General features: G+C 40.4%; 1 pseudogene; it reads right to left on the bottom strand.

The window, feature by feature from the left end:
- Positions 1 to 7,556: 7,556 nt before the first annotated feature.
- LOC146653140 (serine protease FAM111A-like) lies at positions 7,557 to 8,524 on the bottom strand (annotated as a pseudogene).
- Positions 8,525 to 16,044: the final 7,520 nt, after the last annotated feature.

Here is a 16,044-nt window from a genome sequence, read left to right as displayed (position 1 = left end):
TATGCCGTACATTAGGATGCTCTCTATGGTGGCTCTGTAAAATGTCACCAGCAGCCTCTCCTCCAGGTTGTTCCTCCTGAGCACTCTCAGAAAGTGGAGACGCTGCTGGGCCTTTTTAACCACCGCCGTGGTATTTGCAGTCCAGGAGAGGTCATCAGAGATCTGCACGCCCAGAAACCTCATGGAGTGTACCCTCTCCACACAGTTCCCGTGAATGTAAAGTGGGGCCAGGTCTGCTCTGCCCTTCCTGAAGTCCAAGATAAGTTCTTTAGTTTTCGTGGTGTTCAGTTGGGGGTTGTCAGAGACTGAAACACCCTAGCTGCAGGAAGGAGCACTTTCGCAGATCATTCATCCCGACAGCAGTTAGACTCTATAACTCCTCAAACATGCTGTCATGAGTCACTTGGACATTGTGGACATCCACAGTTACCACTTCATGCATAATGCACCATATATATGTATGGACGTGTGCATGTATATGTGTACGCATACGTGTATATATATATGTATATTTAGTGAGTATGGTGTATGTGTGTTTGTACATGTGTGTGTACATGTACATGTCTATACTTATAGATATTTATTACTTACATAGTAAGTGTAGTAGTAGAATAGTATAGCCAGCAGAAAAAGCAGAGGTGGGGGACTCATTGTCTACGTTAACAACAGATACTGACCCTGGACACGTCTCTGTTAAATTATCGGTATGCTGTCCAGACCTGGAGCTGCAAGCCGTTAGCTTGCGGCCATATTATCTACCTCGAGAGTTCAGTCATGTGATCTGTGTGTGTGTTTACATTCTTCCAAGGGCCAACGCAGCAGCTGCCTGTGAGGAAATACACACAGTTACAGCAAGACTGCAGACACAACACCCTGAGGCTTTCATTATTATATCTGGAGACTTCAATCATGCCACACTGGATTCTACTCTGGCTGCTTTTCACCAGTTTGTAAATTGTCCCACAAGGAGCAACAGGACAATTGACCTACTGTATGCCAATGTGAGAGATGCATACAGAGCCACCCCCCTCCCCCCACTAGGGAAGTCAGACCACAACCTGGTTTACTACAGCCACAATACACACCCCTCATCCAAAGGCAGCCTATCACAACACGCTCCATCAGGAGATGGACCCCAGAAAAGGAGGATGCTCTGAGAGACTGCTATGACACCACAGACTGGGATGTGCTTCTGAGCCCACATGGTGAGGACATAGAGGGGGCGACACACTGTCTGACAGACTACCTTAACTTTTGTGTGGACACGGTCGCCCCTGCTAAGACTGTACGGTGTTATCCTAATAACAAACCGTGGGTAACACAGGAAGTCAAAGCTGTCCTCAACATGAAGAAGAAGGCTTTCAGGAGCAAAGTGAAGGAGGAGATGAAAGCAGCACAGCGGGAGGTGAAACGCTGCCTGAGGGAAGCAAAGGACACCTACAGCAGGAAGGCGGAGCAGAAGTTGGAGAGGAACAATATGATCGAGGTCTGGAATGGTGTGAAAACCATCACGGGCCACAACACCAAGAACAGCACAGTGGGGGGGACTGTGGAGAAGGCAAACGAACTCAACAACTTCTTCAACAGGTTTGACCAGCCCACAACCCCCCCAGCCTCACCTTTACTACAGAGCCCTCTCCCCACTCTCCTACTTCCCTCGCTTCCCCCCCATCCTGACACTATGACACCCTCCTCCTCCAACCCCTCTCTCAACAGCAGGACATCTCCCCCCCCCCCCCCCCCCCCCCCCCCCTCCTTCCAATCATCTCCCAGTGTCACAGTGGATCAGATCAGAAGACAACTGAGGAAGCTTCGCCCCAGAATGGCAGCAGGCCCAGACAAGGTGTGTCCTAGGATGCTAAAGGCGTGTGCTGCTGAACTTGGGGAGCCGCTACAACGAGTCTTCAACCTCAGTCTGCGACTGGGGAGAGTTACCGCCCTATGGAAGACATCCTGCATCGTCCCGGTCCCCAAAAGGAACCGGCCCAATGAGCTGAATGACTTCCGACCGGTGGCACTGACGTCACATCTTATGAAGACTCTAGAGCGGCTGTACCTCCTACATAGAGCCCACTCACACCTGGACAAGGGAAAAGGCATGGTCAGGATCCTGTTTCTTGACTTTTCCAGTGCCTTTAATACCATCCAGCCCTGTCTGCTCCAGGAAAAACTGAACAGGATGCAGGTGGACCCCTGCCTGGTCGCTTGGACCTCTGACTACCTCACTGACAGACCACAGTACGTCAGGCTGAAGGACATCACGTCTGACACTGTGGTCAGCAGCACAGGAGCACCACAGGGAACTGTGCTTTCCCCTTTTCTCTTCACCCTGTACACCTCTGACTTCTGCTACAACTCTGAATTATGTCATATTCAGAAGTTTGCAGATGACACAGCCATCATGGGGTGTATCTGGGATAATCAGGAAGAGGAGTACAGAAGTCTGGTGAGGAACTTCATCACATGGAGTCACACAAACCAACTGAGCTGTAGTGCCTCTTCACTTCACTGTGCAATACTTTTAGTGCAATACTTTTGGTGCAATACTTTTTGTGCAATACTTTTTGTGCAATACTTTTTGTTAATAGTCAGCGGTGCAATAGACTTCAATACTTGAAATGTGCAATTCCCTTGTTTTCTTATTTCTATTTATTCTATTTATCCCTTTCGTATATTTTATTTATATATGTCTCTGTATTTATATATGTGTACATATATATAATATTCTGCTCACGTTCTGTAACTCCTGTCGGTGCTGTGCTATTGGAAACCCAATTTCCCAGAGGAACCCACCCGAGAGATTAATAAAGTTTTATCTTATCTTAGTTGAAATTTATTACTTGCAAATTTCCACAACCCTCTATCCATAACACGCTCTAGGCATGCGTATACATAGAACCTCCGCTACCGTTGTGTATATTTTATTATCTTATTTGTTTTGTATTTCTTGACTTTATATTCTAGTATTCTTTTGCTATCTATACCTGAGCTGCGGTAACGAGCAATTTTTCCCACCGTGAGATCAATAAAGTCTTGTGTTTCTTATGTTATCGTATCTTATATATATATATGCACACACAGACACACAACTACTGAGAAAACAGCATGATCGTTAACTGCAGGTAGATGAAAAATGACCTTTGCACCATGTTGGTTCCATGTCACAATGAAAAGCTTTCTTGGTTTGAAAATGACCTTTGTTATTTTGCAGAACTACATAAGGGCAACACTATGTTCTTATACTAGTGTAATTTAATCTACAGCAATGGGTATGCAAAGCACTCCTTATAATAAAGGTTAGGGCATGCATTAATCCTTAACAAACAATCAAATAAAATAAATACTGTTGAACAAATCTCATCAACGCTTGATTTTAACCACAAGCAATCTTTATTAGTATTAAAGGCAAACAATATTGTTTGCCTTTAATACATCGATATTTTAGTAATTTAGGGTAAATTTGTAGTTTATCATTAACAGGAACACAGTGGAAAGAAACTAACATTCGGATTGTCTATATTCAAAGGAACTACTTCCGCCTTTCATAGTCATGTGCGAAATACGGCTGTATAAATGTCTTGCTGCCCCTTGGCGTGCGCACTCACAACAATGGCCGATCGTAACTGGAGTCATGTGTGAATGTATTTTACCTCCACAAACAGCTGAGACGTGGTTTGCGATACATGTGGCAAAAAAGTGAGGTGTTGTGGCCATACTTGCCAACCTTGAGACCTCAGAATTAGGGAGGCATTCAAAAGGGCTGTTGGGGGGGGGGGGTGATAAATACATTTTACAGGGTTTATTTATTGGGTAAAATACGTTAAATGTCACCGTTATTATCGGCCGGTCCCGAAACAGCGGGGGTGTCCAAATTCAGAGGCTGCTTCCACCTGAGGACCCGGCCTTCGCGGTCTAAAGAAAACCGGGTAGTACGTCGTGAGCTCCCTCAGTGGAGTGAAACTGCCGTCTGCTCCTTGCTATCCAAAATATAACCGGGCGCTGACGTAAACTCTTCTGTTTAATCAGTTTTCTGTTTAACGTTTATTCAGCTGTGTGAAAACCCCGGAGGAACCCTCCCGAGGGATTAATAAAGTTTAATTTAATCTAATCTAATCTAATCTAATCTAATCTAATCTAATCTAATCTAATAACTTTAATCTCAGCCAAACCGATTTACTCACGAACAAATAAAACACTGAAAAAGCCAAACAATAGCATTTTTAAGTTATCAAAGTGACTTATATATCATGTTTAACCCGAGTAGTGAAAGACCGCGGGGGTTTGAAGACGATGTGTCGGTCGGCTCAGATATTTGAAGTTTACACAGCTACAGTCTCACCTGAAAATATGTTAAAAGTTTTTTTGCGACCCAGAAAGAGAAATAAGAGTGATATTAAAACTAAGGTGCTGCCGCCATTGTTGGAAACTGGAATTGGCTGAGCCATGCTATGAATTCTGCAATATGGTTTTTCAATTTTGTATTGTATTGTATTTTTCATTTCTATATGACGAATCCTGCATTATTAAGTGATAAGAACAAGTAATCTGATGTCCTGTAATCATTATGACGCTATAATTTGAGATACAATTAATAAAATAAGTTTTTGTACAAAGTATCGGTATCGGATCAGTATCATCGATACCACCCTGGATATTACTTGGTATCGGATCGGAAAGGAAATCAGTGGTATCACACATCACTATTTAGGACTCATTTTTCCAAAAGATTGAATGTTGACTTAAAAAAAATAGAAACATATCTTTTCATTTAACTAAGTGTAGTATTGCCAATTATCTATTATACTTGCAAATCTGGATCTGGGGTATTTACATCTAATCTATAAATGTATTTCCCCCCATTTGCAGCAAATTACTAAGAATATTTTGATAGGAAAATGCAAATTACTTAAAAGTACTCACCACTGTTACTCCATGCAGTTCAGCTGTGTCCAGTCACTGAAGGAGGAATGCACTGTCTGCCTTCTTAAGTCCTCTGCAGCTGCAAGCACGTGTGTAAGTGTGTGTGACGCCTGAACACATCACAAGAAGCTCCATGCACGTTTGTGCTCAGGCGTGTGTGTGTGTACATGTGTCCATGGATGTGTGGTTATAAATGTTTGCATTTGTGTGTGTGCTTATGAGAGATGGAGTCAAACTGATGGGCAGTGTGGAATTTGGTATTTGTTAATGTGACTTTCAATTTCTCAGTTAATAATCACAGCTACGAAATCACATAGCATACTTCTGGTCTTTAGTAACCTGCAATTATTGTGCAATACATTAATTTGCATGAAGTTAATATTGAGTAAGTGAGTGAATGAGCTTCAGAGTTACTGCTGTGGAAATCTAGAGACTAAATAAGATGAGCAGCTGTGCTAAACAGCACAATTTGGATACAATAACTAAATTTACTGACTTTTACACTAGTATATGCCAATTCTACAATATTTAAATATGATATATATATATATATATATATATATATATATATATATATATATATATATATATATATATATATATATATATATATATATATATGGGTAGGGGTGGGTTTTGATAATCGATTTATTGCTTAAAATCCATTCTGGCTTCGATAACGTGATATCTATTCATTAAAATCCTGAATCAATTTTTTAATATAAATTTATTTTGCCCGAAATGCCACAATCTTAGGTGAAACCTCACAAAATTTCAACAACCACCAAACAGCTAAAACAGTGAATGAGAGCAGGAACACGGATTCTGCACATAAATGTAAACACAAAGCGCGGACCCGCTGACGGCTCAGAATCAGTGAGATGTGGCTTTCTCACCCGATGGCACAGACACGGTCGGGGCTGAAAGCTGACAGCTCGCTGATTCTGATGTTTTGGCGGATCCGCGCTTTGTGTTTACACAATTTTTGCGCTGATTCTAAAGCTGATAATTTTATCTCTCTCCAAACAATATTGACCAAACCAGCAGCAAAAGAAGATCCAAACTACGCTTTACATAAACACTGTCATGGACTCCCTCTGACTTTTACTGTTTTGCTTCCAACACGATAAAATCACACGTCATGCACAGCTCTCTCCCTCTTGCTCTCTCTGTACTTCAAGAACAGTTTCCCGTCTGAAAATCTGTTTTATTCGCTTGCTTGTTACGCACAAGTCTACCGTTGTTTACAGCACTGTCGGACACTGTTTTTTCCTTTTACTTACTTCCGAAAAGAAAACATAATTTCTGCTGTTCAATGGGCTACTGAACAAATTGAAACTTTTAAAAATTATGCAAAATGCAAAATGCTTAGCCGTGTCTCTACTAAAACCGCTGTAACTTCATAGGTAATGTTCATATGTTGATTAATGGTTTTCTTTCGTTTTTGATATACTTTTTATAAAATCCCAGGCCAGGAAAATCACCTTCATGTTTTTCTGTGTTTTATCTTCAGCTACTTTGACACAAAGGCGTCTGCTGTGATGCTTACACGTTTGATAAAGTCTTGCGAGTGACAGACGATACTCAGCCCTATATATGGGACATTCCTTTTACATGAACATACATGTAGAGCAGGGGTAGGCAACCTTTGTGATGACAAGTGCCATCTAAAATTTCCTCAGAAGTCAATGTGCCATATAATTGCATTAGCAATAAATTTAGTAATGCTCTATATTAACAGTTGCTGCGCTGAGCGGAGAGCTCCTGAAGCATTTGAAGTGTTGGAATGTGGAAATTTCAATATCACTTGAAAAAACTGACAGCTAACAACGTCCCTCTCACCAGTAGGCTAAGTGATTTTTAGCCAATTACAAGCTGAATCTGGTAGTTGGGGGTGTTAGCTAAGATACTGTCATTAAGAAGCGGTACAACAAATGTGTCTATGTGAGCTAATTTGCGATGTGCACCGCTGGCCCGGCCATTTATTTTTTTATTGCACCCTCTCAGATTAATTCACTGCGTGTCGTGCCCAGGGCTGGAGTGGGACAAAAAATCGGCACGGGCATTTTGACTAGAGACCGGCCCACCAGGTATTATAGGAAAAGCCATAAAGCCTTTGAATGAAAACAAACGCTGTTTTGACAGTGATGTACACAGTCTTGTTGGTATATGTATGATTTCTATACGTTGTACATCAGATAAAAAGTTTGGTTGTAAGATTCAGATAATTATTTAATAAAAGCTAGACATTTTAAATGAGAATAAGAAAGAAAAGTATTTCTTTTGCCCCCCTTTCCCTGTTAATGCCCTACCTGGCCTCCTGGCAAAACTTTGCTAGAGCTGCCCCTGCACAGTTACCAGCTGTCAGCTACTTAGAAAAGGATCCTGGTGTCATTTGTCTCTCAGAAACAGCTCATAACTTTCCTTCAACTCATTCATCTCACCTAAAAGGTAAACCTGTTTCTCCATCACCTGTTCGGCTCTGATGATTCATCTTCATGTTTCGCTCTCACCAGATATCCAAACCGATACCATGACCAGCAGCTTTTACAGCTGTGGCTCCAGCAAATATCAAAGAGGGAGGGTTCCTGGGGCATGGAGAGTTCAGGGGGGTGACGCAGCAGATTTCTGTTGAGTCAGTGCTGAGATCGCTTCTCTTTCTCGATGACGCACGTAGGACTCATTTTCTTCACTCCTCCTCCAATGACACAGGCCCCGCTGTCTGAAGGTACAGGCCCAAATCTCTTAAGGAGCCCTGGCGGCACTTTCTCTGTTTCCAGCTTAAGTATGACATAATCTGATTCTTGGTCTTCAAAGTTAAAGACCATGGTAACGTTTACAAATTCATGCCAGTTAGGTGTGTTTGATTTAACCCAGTAGTCGAATAAGTGGGCGTAGGTCAAGATAAAGTTGTCAAATAGCACAAAGCCTGTGCCTTGCTTTATGAAGGAACCAGTTATGAGACAAACTGACTCGCTCAGTTCAAGCAGCAACATAACACTGCGAATTTCGGTAAAAGACTGTCGGCTCTTTCCAAAGGTCTCCTTCCTGTATTTCAGTGCTTCCAGAAAATAATTTTTAGGGAATCTACTCTCCATCCATCGTTTCAGACGCGGATACTGCTGACAAAGTAGATCGTAAACCTCCTTACGGTCAATGCTGCTGCCCGTTTCTTTGATTGCCATTTTTAGACTCAATCCGTTCTGCCGTGCTACATCTAAGACTGATGTCATTCCACTGCTGCGCTTTGCATTATTTGATGCGTGTGGAGGTTTCTACTGCCCTGGGATGGCTACATCTTTTATTTCCGTATCTGCTCCCTGTGGAAAACATATCTGGAATTTCTTATTGTCCTGACAATCTATTATGTCTGTGCACTCAGTCTTACGTTCGTTAACCAGCTCAAAGTAGCCCAGGTCATCGGTGAAGCGTCTGTCTCTTTTCAGAGCCTCGGCCGCAGTTATTCCCTTCTCCCCGTAAACACAAAGATACTTGAACTGTTTTAAAGCTTCATTTTTTAAAAAACTTTTCTCTTTTTTATGTCATTTAGTCCTCCCTTTGTACCGATGTAAAAGACAGAATAGCAATCTCTCGCCTTAACCATCTTCTTATATTTAATGAAAGGCCTCCGTGCAAGCTTGAACATGTTGCGTGTGCCGTCTGAACTGGATTTCAGTCTGAACTGATGTCCGTGTTGGTCCTGCAGAGAATCAGAGTTGGAAAAGTTGTTACTGTAGTAAAAAACAAAATGTATTGCATTTTGTTCATAATCTCTTTAAAGTCATGATCGTTTTTTTTATCGCTTTCACCGGAGTGGGTAAATGAATCTGCAAAGTTAAAAAAACTGATTTACATTTATTGTTTATTACTTTTATTGGACATCATCCGATCTCATTTATACACATTCAAGATATAAAGTGGAAAATATCCTTTTGTTTGCATTTGGAGACTCGGCATTTGAACCATCCCAAATATCTGGACCAGGGAACTCCTCAAACTGGTAAAAAGGTCAAGGACACAGTTACACGATTGCTAAACTAACCTGTTTTTGGATAAAAGAAAACCATATAAGCATGAGCCCTGGAATCTCGGTTTTAAAAAAAAGAAGCACTACCCAATACTTTTCTTCTGTTTAGTATACAGGAGTTGCTGCTCACACCCTGAGTTACACTGATGAGTCTGTCAGATGTCCCAAATGGGATGTCTGGCCGCACGCATACTCACGCCGGACACCTCCTGACCTTATTTCCACGAGCCTTCAACTCAGCTGCAAAGTGCTTACGGGGTCATTTTCCTTTTCATTAGAATTATCTGCCGTCATTCAGACATAAGTTGAGCAATGGTTTAACCAATTTTCCCTCAAAGGGATTAAACAGAACATAGGATGTAAGTTAAGGAAATATAAGTTTGACTATGGAGCACATCTCCTTCAGCGTTCACAATAATGGATTGCATTTCTCTCAGTCAACTGACTGTTTAGGGGGGAAAGCAGCTAATAGTGGGCTCTGTGTTTGCGGTTATTGTTTTTTTAATCACACTAGGAGTGAACAAAAGCAGAAAAAAAACCTATAAAGATGCAGACTGTGAAAGTCTGGTTTATACCATAAATTTTTTCACGAAGTCTATAACACTGTGCGGACTATTGGTAATACAAATATTGTAATTGGGGGAGATTTTAACCGGGTCAGGGATGTATTTTTGGATAAATCCTCCCGTCCTGGACTAAGTAAGGACCCTGTAAATGCTGCGGTGGACGTGATGTCAGAGGAACTGAGCCTGGTAGATATATGGAGACTTCTTCATCCTCAAGAAAGAGACTATACTTTCTTTTTGCATCCTCACTCAACCTACTCTAGGATAGATTACTTCTTGGTGTCTCGCTCTCTGGTGAGTCAAGCTATTGGGTCCTCTATTGGTAATATTGCTGTAACGGATCATGCTCCCATCGACCTTGTTCTTTCTGGTAATGATAATATCAAACCGTCACCTAGGTGGCGTCTGAATAACTCATTATTGAAGAATAAGGGTCACTGTGAATGTATAAGGGAAATGATGAAGGAGTTTTGGTTGCACAATGAGGGCTCTATTGACGATGTTGGAATGACCTGGGATGCTTTCAAGGCCTACCTGAGGGAGCGTCTTATCCAGTATGGCTCCTTGATTAAAAAAGCTGAGAGGGACAAGCTGATGAAGCTGGAACAGGATATCAAGGAGCTCGAAAAACAGCACATGCTGCACCCAGAGAGGGAAGTGTGGAACAAATTAATTAAATTTACATTTGAGATGAATAGTATAATGCAGAAAAAAGCAGAATATGCAATGTTTGGCCTAAATCAAAAGTATTTTTAACAAGGGGAGAGAACAGGTAAAATGTTCACACAGTGTTAAGCAGGTAAAATCTAGCAACCTTATAACATCTATTTTTGTTCCTAGTAATAATAATAAGTTGACCACCAGTAAAAAAGAAATAATGATGCTTTTACTAAATTCTATCAGGAGCTTTACACCTCCAATGGATTGGTGGAGGAACAGAGGCTGTCAGATTTCTTTTCTTCTATTCCCAGCCTGTCCGAAGACCAAAGAACTGTATTTGAAGGTAAGATCATACTAATTGAAGTTAAGCAGGCAATTGGTAGTCTTAGATTGGGCAAATCTCCAGGCAACGATGGATTTCCATCAGATTTTTATGAGGTGTTTGTGGGCGAATTAGCTCCAAGACTACTGTCGGTATATCAAGATGCGTTTCAAAGGGGGAGATTACCACTTGTATGCGATCGGCAGTGATCACGTTATTACATAAAAAAGGGAAAGACCTACAGCATTGTGGGAATTACCACCCAATTTCATTAATTAATGTGGACGAAAAGATTATTTCCAAGATACTAGCCTTTAGGCTTGAGAAGGTCCTTCCTTGTTTGGTGCATAGGGATCAGGTCGGTTTTGTGAAAAACAGAAGCTTTGCAGATAACTTACGTAGGTTATTGCATATATTCTGGAAGAGCAGGAATAATTTAGATCCTGTCGTCGCCTTCTCCTTAGATGCAGCGAAGGCCTTCGATAAAGTTGAGTATCCCTTTCTGTTTTATACGCTGAAGAGATTTGGTTTTGGTCCCATTTTCAGGCAGTGGATTCAGGTGGTATACACAGATCCAATGGCTACAGTTACTACCAATGGGATAATGTCACCCTCCTTTTTGTTAAGTCGGGGCACTAGACAAGGTTCACCCTTATCACCTCTCATTTTCGCCCTGTTTTTGGAGCCTTTGGCTATTGCACTACGTGAATGTAAGAAAATCAGAGGGGTGGATATGGGTCAAGAAGAACATAAAACTTTTTTGTATGCAGATGACATTTTATTGATTTCAAGTAACCCAGAACAGGCCGTTCCTGCAATTTCCTCAATTACTGATTCCTTTTCTGTAATCTCTGGCTACACCATAAATTGGTCTAAATCGGAAGTTATGCCCATTTCTAAATTGTGTCCTCCAGTCATTAGGAGCTCATGGCAGCTCAAGTGGATGCCCGAGGGTTTAACCCCTGGTCTAGATAACATAATGCAAGTACATATCTCCCCAGTGATTCAAAACATTCGTCCGCTGTTGCAGAATTGGGTTAAAATAAATCTGTCCCTTTTGGGCGGAATTAATTTGGTGAAGATGATTATTGCTCCTAAACTTCAGTACTTTCTTCAAGTTACCTATAGCAGTCCCATATAATTTGCTAAAGCTTTATAATACATGTGTGTAGGGTTTTGTGTGGGCAGGCCAAAAGCCATCTTTTAATGGGTCCAAACTATATGCTGCTAAAGATAGTGACGGGTTGGCAATGCCCAAGATGGTCTGGTATCACTATGCTTTCTCCCTCTCTCAGTTAGTTAAGATACATAATTCCCTTACGGAGACGCCATCATGGGTTGCGTTTGAGGAAAGTCTTGTGGCTCCCTCATCTTTAGAGGCCTTCCTCACTCAGAGGTGAAGACCAGTACCATCTAAAAATCCAGTATTGGCTTTCATACAAGAGACCTGGTTTAGAGCTCACCAATTTACCAACATTAGCCCCTATCTTACCTCTAGAGCCTCTATCTGGTATAATAAGAAAATATTAATTGGTAAGAAACCGGTCAGGTGGGAGGCTTGGGCTAGGGCAGGTATCAATCGGGTGGGGGATTTATTTGGGCAGACTGGCATGAAATCGTTTGCAGAAATCAGACGAGAATTTAATCTGGATCCAAGGGAAATTTGGAGGTTTTTTCAACTTAGATACTGTATTAAAACCATTTTGAATAATAACCCAGACCCTCCATCTAGTATTCAGGAGATGTTTGCAGCTACTGGCATTAATAGAATCAGGGCATCCAAATTCTACAGGATCTTCAGAGAGGCGCACTCTCCCAATTTGGGGGGGCTGAGGCAGTGCTGGGAGAAGGATCTGGGAATTCAGATTTTAGAGGACAGTTGGAAGAAGCTGGTTTCATCATGGTATGTTTGCTCACCTGAAACACAGTCTCAACTTATCCAGTACAAGTTGCTTCACAGAAATTACTGGACTCCCAGTAAATTAGTCAGGCTGAAGCTTGTGGATAATGACACCTGTTGGAAATGTCATGAGGAAGCCGGGACCCTAGTTCATATGTTGTACACATGCCGGAAAAATGATTATTTGTGGGACGGGATCATTAACTTGGTGAATGATATTTTTAAACTTAATCGTTCGAAGTCTCCAGCTGTGTGTGTCCTGGGTCTGTTACCTGACAACAGTATCCTCTCCAGAAGACAGAGACTATGGATGCGTCTGGCTTTCATAACAGGATGCAGGATAATACTGAGGCACTGGAAGTCATCCAGCCCCTGTTCTCTCAGGGAATGGACTGAACAAATGTCTAAGATGGCATTATATGAACGGGTTGTGTAAAGAATTAAAGGGAGAGAAGATATTTTTGAGCAGGTCTGGGGTTTTTAGGCACCTGGGTGTTTTGCCCCTTTTGCTTTTGTTTTTGCTGGTGTTTTTTTGTTTGTTTGTTTGTTGGTCTTCCTTTTGGATTTCTTTAGTTATTGTTAGCCCTTATTTGTCGGTTGTTGTTAAGAAACGGACAGAGAACTAACAATATGATTATTCCTTGTTGTATATCTGTTAATGTTTCTGTCCATCCAAAACATGAATAAAAAAAAAAAGGAAAGACATCCGGTGTAAAAATCTGCCAAATCAAACATGTGGAGCTACCTGCTGTGGTGACCCTTGGTGAATATGGAACAGCTGAAAGAAGTTTATTTTTTCTTTCATCTATCTTTTTATCAAGCTTTGTTCCTCCATCATGGGTTAATATTGCCCAAACTGTGGGCACAAGGAACAATGCACACAATTAAGCACCTAATATGTAGTAACTGCCCTGCAGTAGTATTCTTAAAATAAAGGAGTCGAAGATGTTGTTATTGTAAATGAATCGAAGGGAAATATGGGAGTCACTGTATATTTCTATACAGCAATATTTGTTTACATCTATGCAAGATAAAGGGATGAAATTGACCATCCACTACCTGAATAACAAATCACACACATTTTTATCTATCTGTCAGCAGCGTGCACCTGACAATAACATGCATGCTTTTTGATATGGAAGGTAACTTTGTATTGTGGATGAATGCACCTTGCTTTAAAACCCAGCACATTTATATATTTATTTATCTGAAATTAAACTTATGATATTGTTCCTAATTACAGTAAACCTGGCTTCAGTCCATCAAATGATGCAATGTAACATTTATACTGTAAACATCACCATTTGGGGATGTCTAAAACGTAAACAGTATATGCCAACATATTTAATACAGATGTATTTTTCATTTTACTAGTGATGGGATTATTATGTAACTAGATTATTTTAAATAAAATTGCTTTGAAGTATGTATAGGCGTGTATATATCTACATTCATGCACCAGCTTTTGTATGGTGTTAAGGGTGCATAAATGCTACAAATGGATCATTTCAGCCAGTTGGTATTTTGTTTGTGAAGGAGGAAACATCATATGCTGCTTAACTGTGTTTGAGTACCTGGTTTCAAAAAACAGACAGAGATGGTTGTGCATTAGAAAAAAATATATACTGTCTGCATTAATGGTAATACAACAGACAATAGTGAAATGTGATCATCAAATGTGTTACTGGGGTGTAGCCTTAAAACCAGCAGTTAATTTGTTCTGCTGTGAAAGCTGATCTTAAATAAAGGTATGAATGTTGAAATGTTGTCTGAATAAGTGTCTGCAACACCTTTATCCTAGAAAGAAGACTACCTAATAGGATAAACACACAATTATGAATGTACTTGAATGTCTGGGAATGCACTAACTGTGCTTGAGATCCTGTTTAACTTAGAATAGGATGAAGACCTGGGGCTTCAGGATCTACAATATTGGATTTTTTCCACATTGTCCTGACTGGACTGACTGAGTATCAGGGGGATACTGATATGATTAGTTCTGCAACTACAAATATGTTTGGTTAGTAGTCTGTAAAGAAAGACTGATGAACCTGGCCAGGATTTACCCCCATCACCTTGTAAAATCTGTGCCAAATGACTTATGTCATCATGATCTTTTGGGAAATACTAAATCAAATGCTTTAATGACATAAAAGGAATAAACTGAAAGGTTCAGAAAAAACAACATTTTTACTGTTTAATATCTGGACTGCACTTAATCTATGGCTGAGATGTTAGAGCTAACCTTACAAAGCAGTCACCATGTTTACACATGTTTTTGAGACGTTAACCTTTTACTGCTAAAACTATCTAGTCAAAATAATAATGTCACATTTTTATTCACTTGTCTTGATTAGTCTTTGCTCCTTGATATGTGTTTTAAACACTCATTCCAGTACTTGATGTCCTCTATCAGTTTTCACATATACTTCTTGTGCAGTTTCTGATCCTGGCCCACAGAGCAGTTAAAACACAGAATACCAGAATATTATTTCCATTTAGCATAAAGACTTAATGAACGCTCACTAATTAACAGTTTTACGGAGAGTTGTGTGCTCAATTGTGTCTTGTCTAGGGACAGAAATGAAAAAAATAAAATAAAATTTAATGATCATGGAGTGTACTACGCCTCTGCCGAACCCTAATTCCCTCCTGGACTTGTTCCCCACATCTTTTGGACTGGGTGAACTCTCTGTTGCCCAGTCTAACTTCACACAGAAGATCATTTTCTTCAGACTCCAGCATTTCTCTTCAACTTTAAAGCATTAAAAAAAAGATCAGTGTTATCTGTTGGATGTTTGATTTGTTGTCTCTGTCCATCCAAAATAATCAGACTTCTCTACAAAACTCACCCAGTGAAATAATGAAAATGTAATTTTATGGGTGTCATAAATTGATCCATCAGTGAGTCTGTCGTGTAAAAGGATGTATGGCAGTTGTGGAATTAAAAGAAAATATATCGTTGCAACATGGCTTGCATTTAGCATTTATTTTATTGTGTTTAATAAAATCATTGTTTGACTGAACTAATCTGGGACAGTGTTGGTTTGTTCTTATCCTCAATATTAAAGAATCAGGACACAGTGTATTGTAGAATGAAAAAGAAACTTAGAGATCATGCTGTAACAAGCAAACTCCCCTCAGAGAGACAGAGATGCAGGAACGGGGAGTTTTATAAAAGAGCTGAGCACACCGGACTGAAAACGCTCCACTTTAAACCATCATCAGTATCAACTTTCTTAATGTTTTTATTGTGTTTGTTAATGTTCAGTGAGGTTACAGAATGTGGCATTTGAAACCAACTGCTACTTAAAAAATGTTGCTCCCTTCTGTAGGGCTAGCTTGGTGCTGATACCTGCACTTGCTCTGGTGACACTTTAGCCTTATAGTATAAAAGCTATAAAGGATACTGTTTTGAACATTCAAGCAGGAGAAAGTAAAAATATTTGTATAAAAATGTAGGGAGTAAAAGCCAATGAAGGTAATACTGGACTTTATAGACTCATTCTTTCAGCCATGCTGGCATTGTTGTGGATATTAATGCTAGTCTGTCAGTCCGTTAATAAAGTGCTTTGGATTGTTATTTTGTCATGACTTGGCTGTTCCAGCCATTCCTCTCTTGCTTCCTGGCAGTGTGTGACAAGAGTCT

The sequence above is a fragment of the Rhamphochromis longiceps genome, linkage group LG15 (genome assembly GCF_057381845.1).
Source record: "Rhamphochromis longiceps isolate RC_006_pf linkage group LG15, R_longiceps_female_GT1.1, whole genome shotgun sequence".
NCBI classification, from domain to species: Eukaryota; Metazoa; Chordata; class Actinopteri; order Cichliformes; family Cichlidae; genus Rhamphochromis; species Rhamphochromis longiceps.
This window is presented reverse-complemented; position numbering and strand designations above follow the sequence as displayed.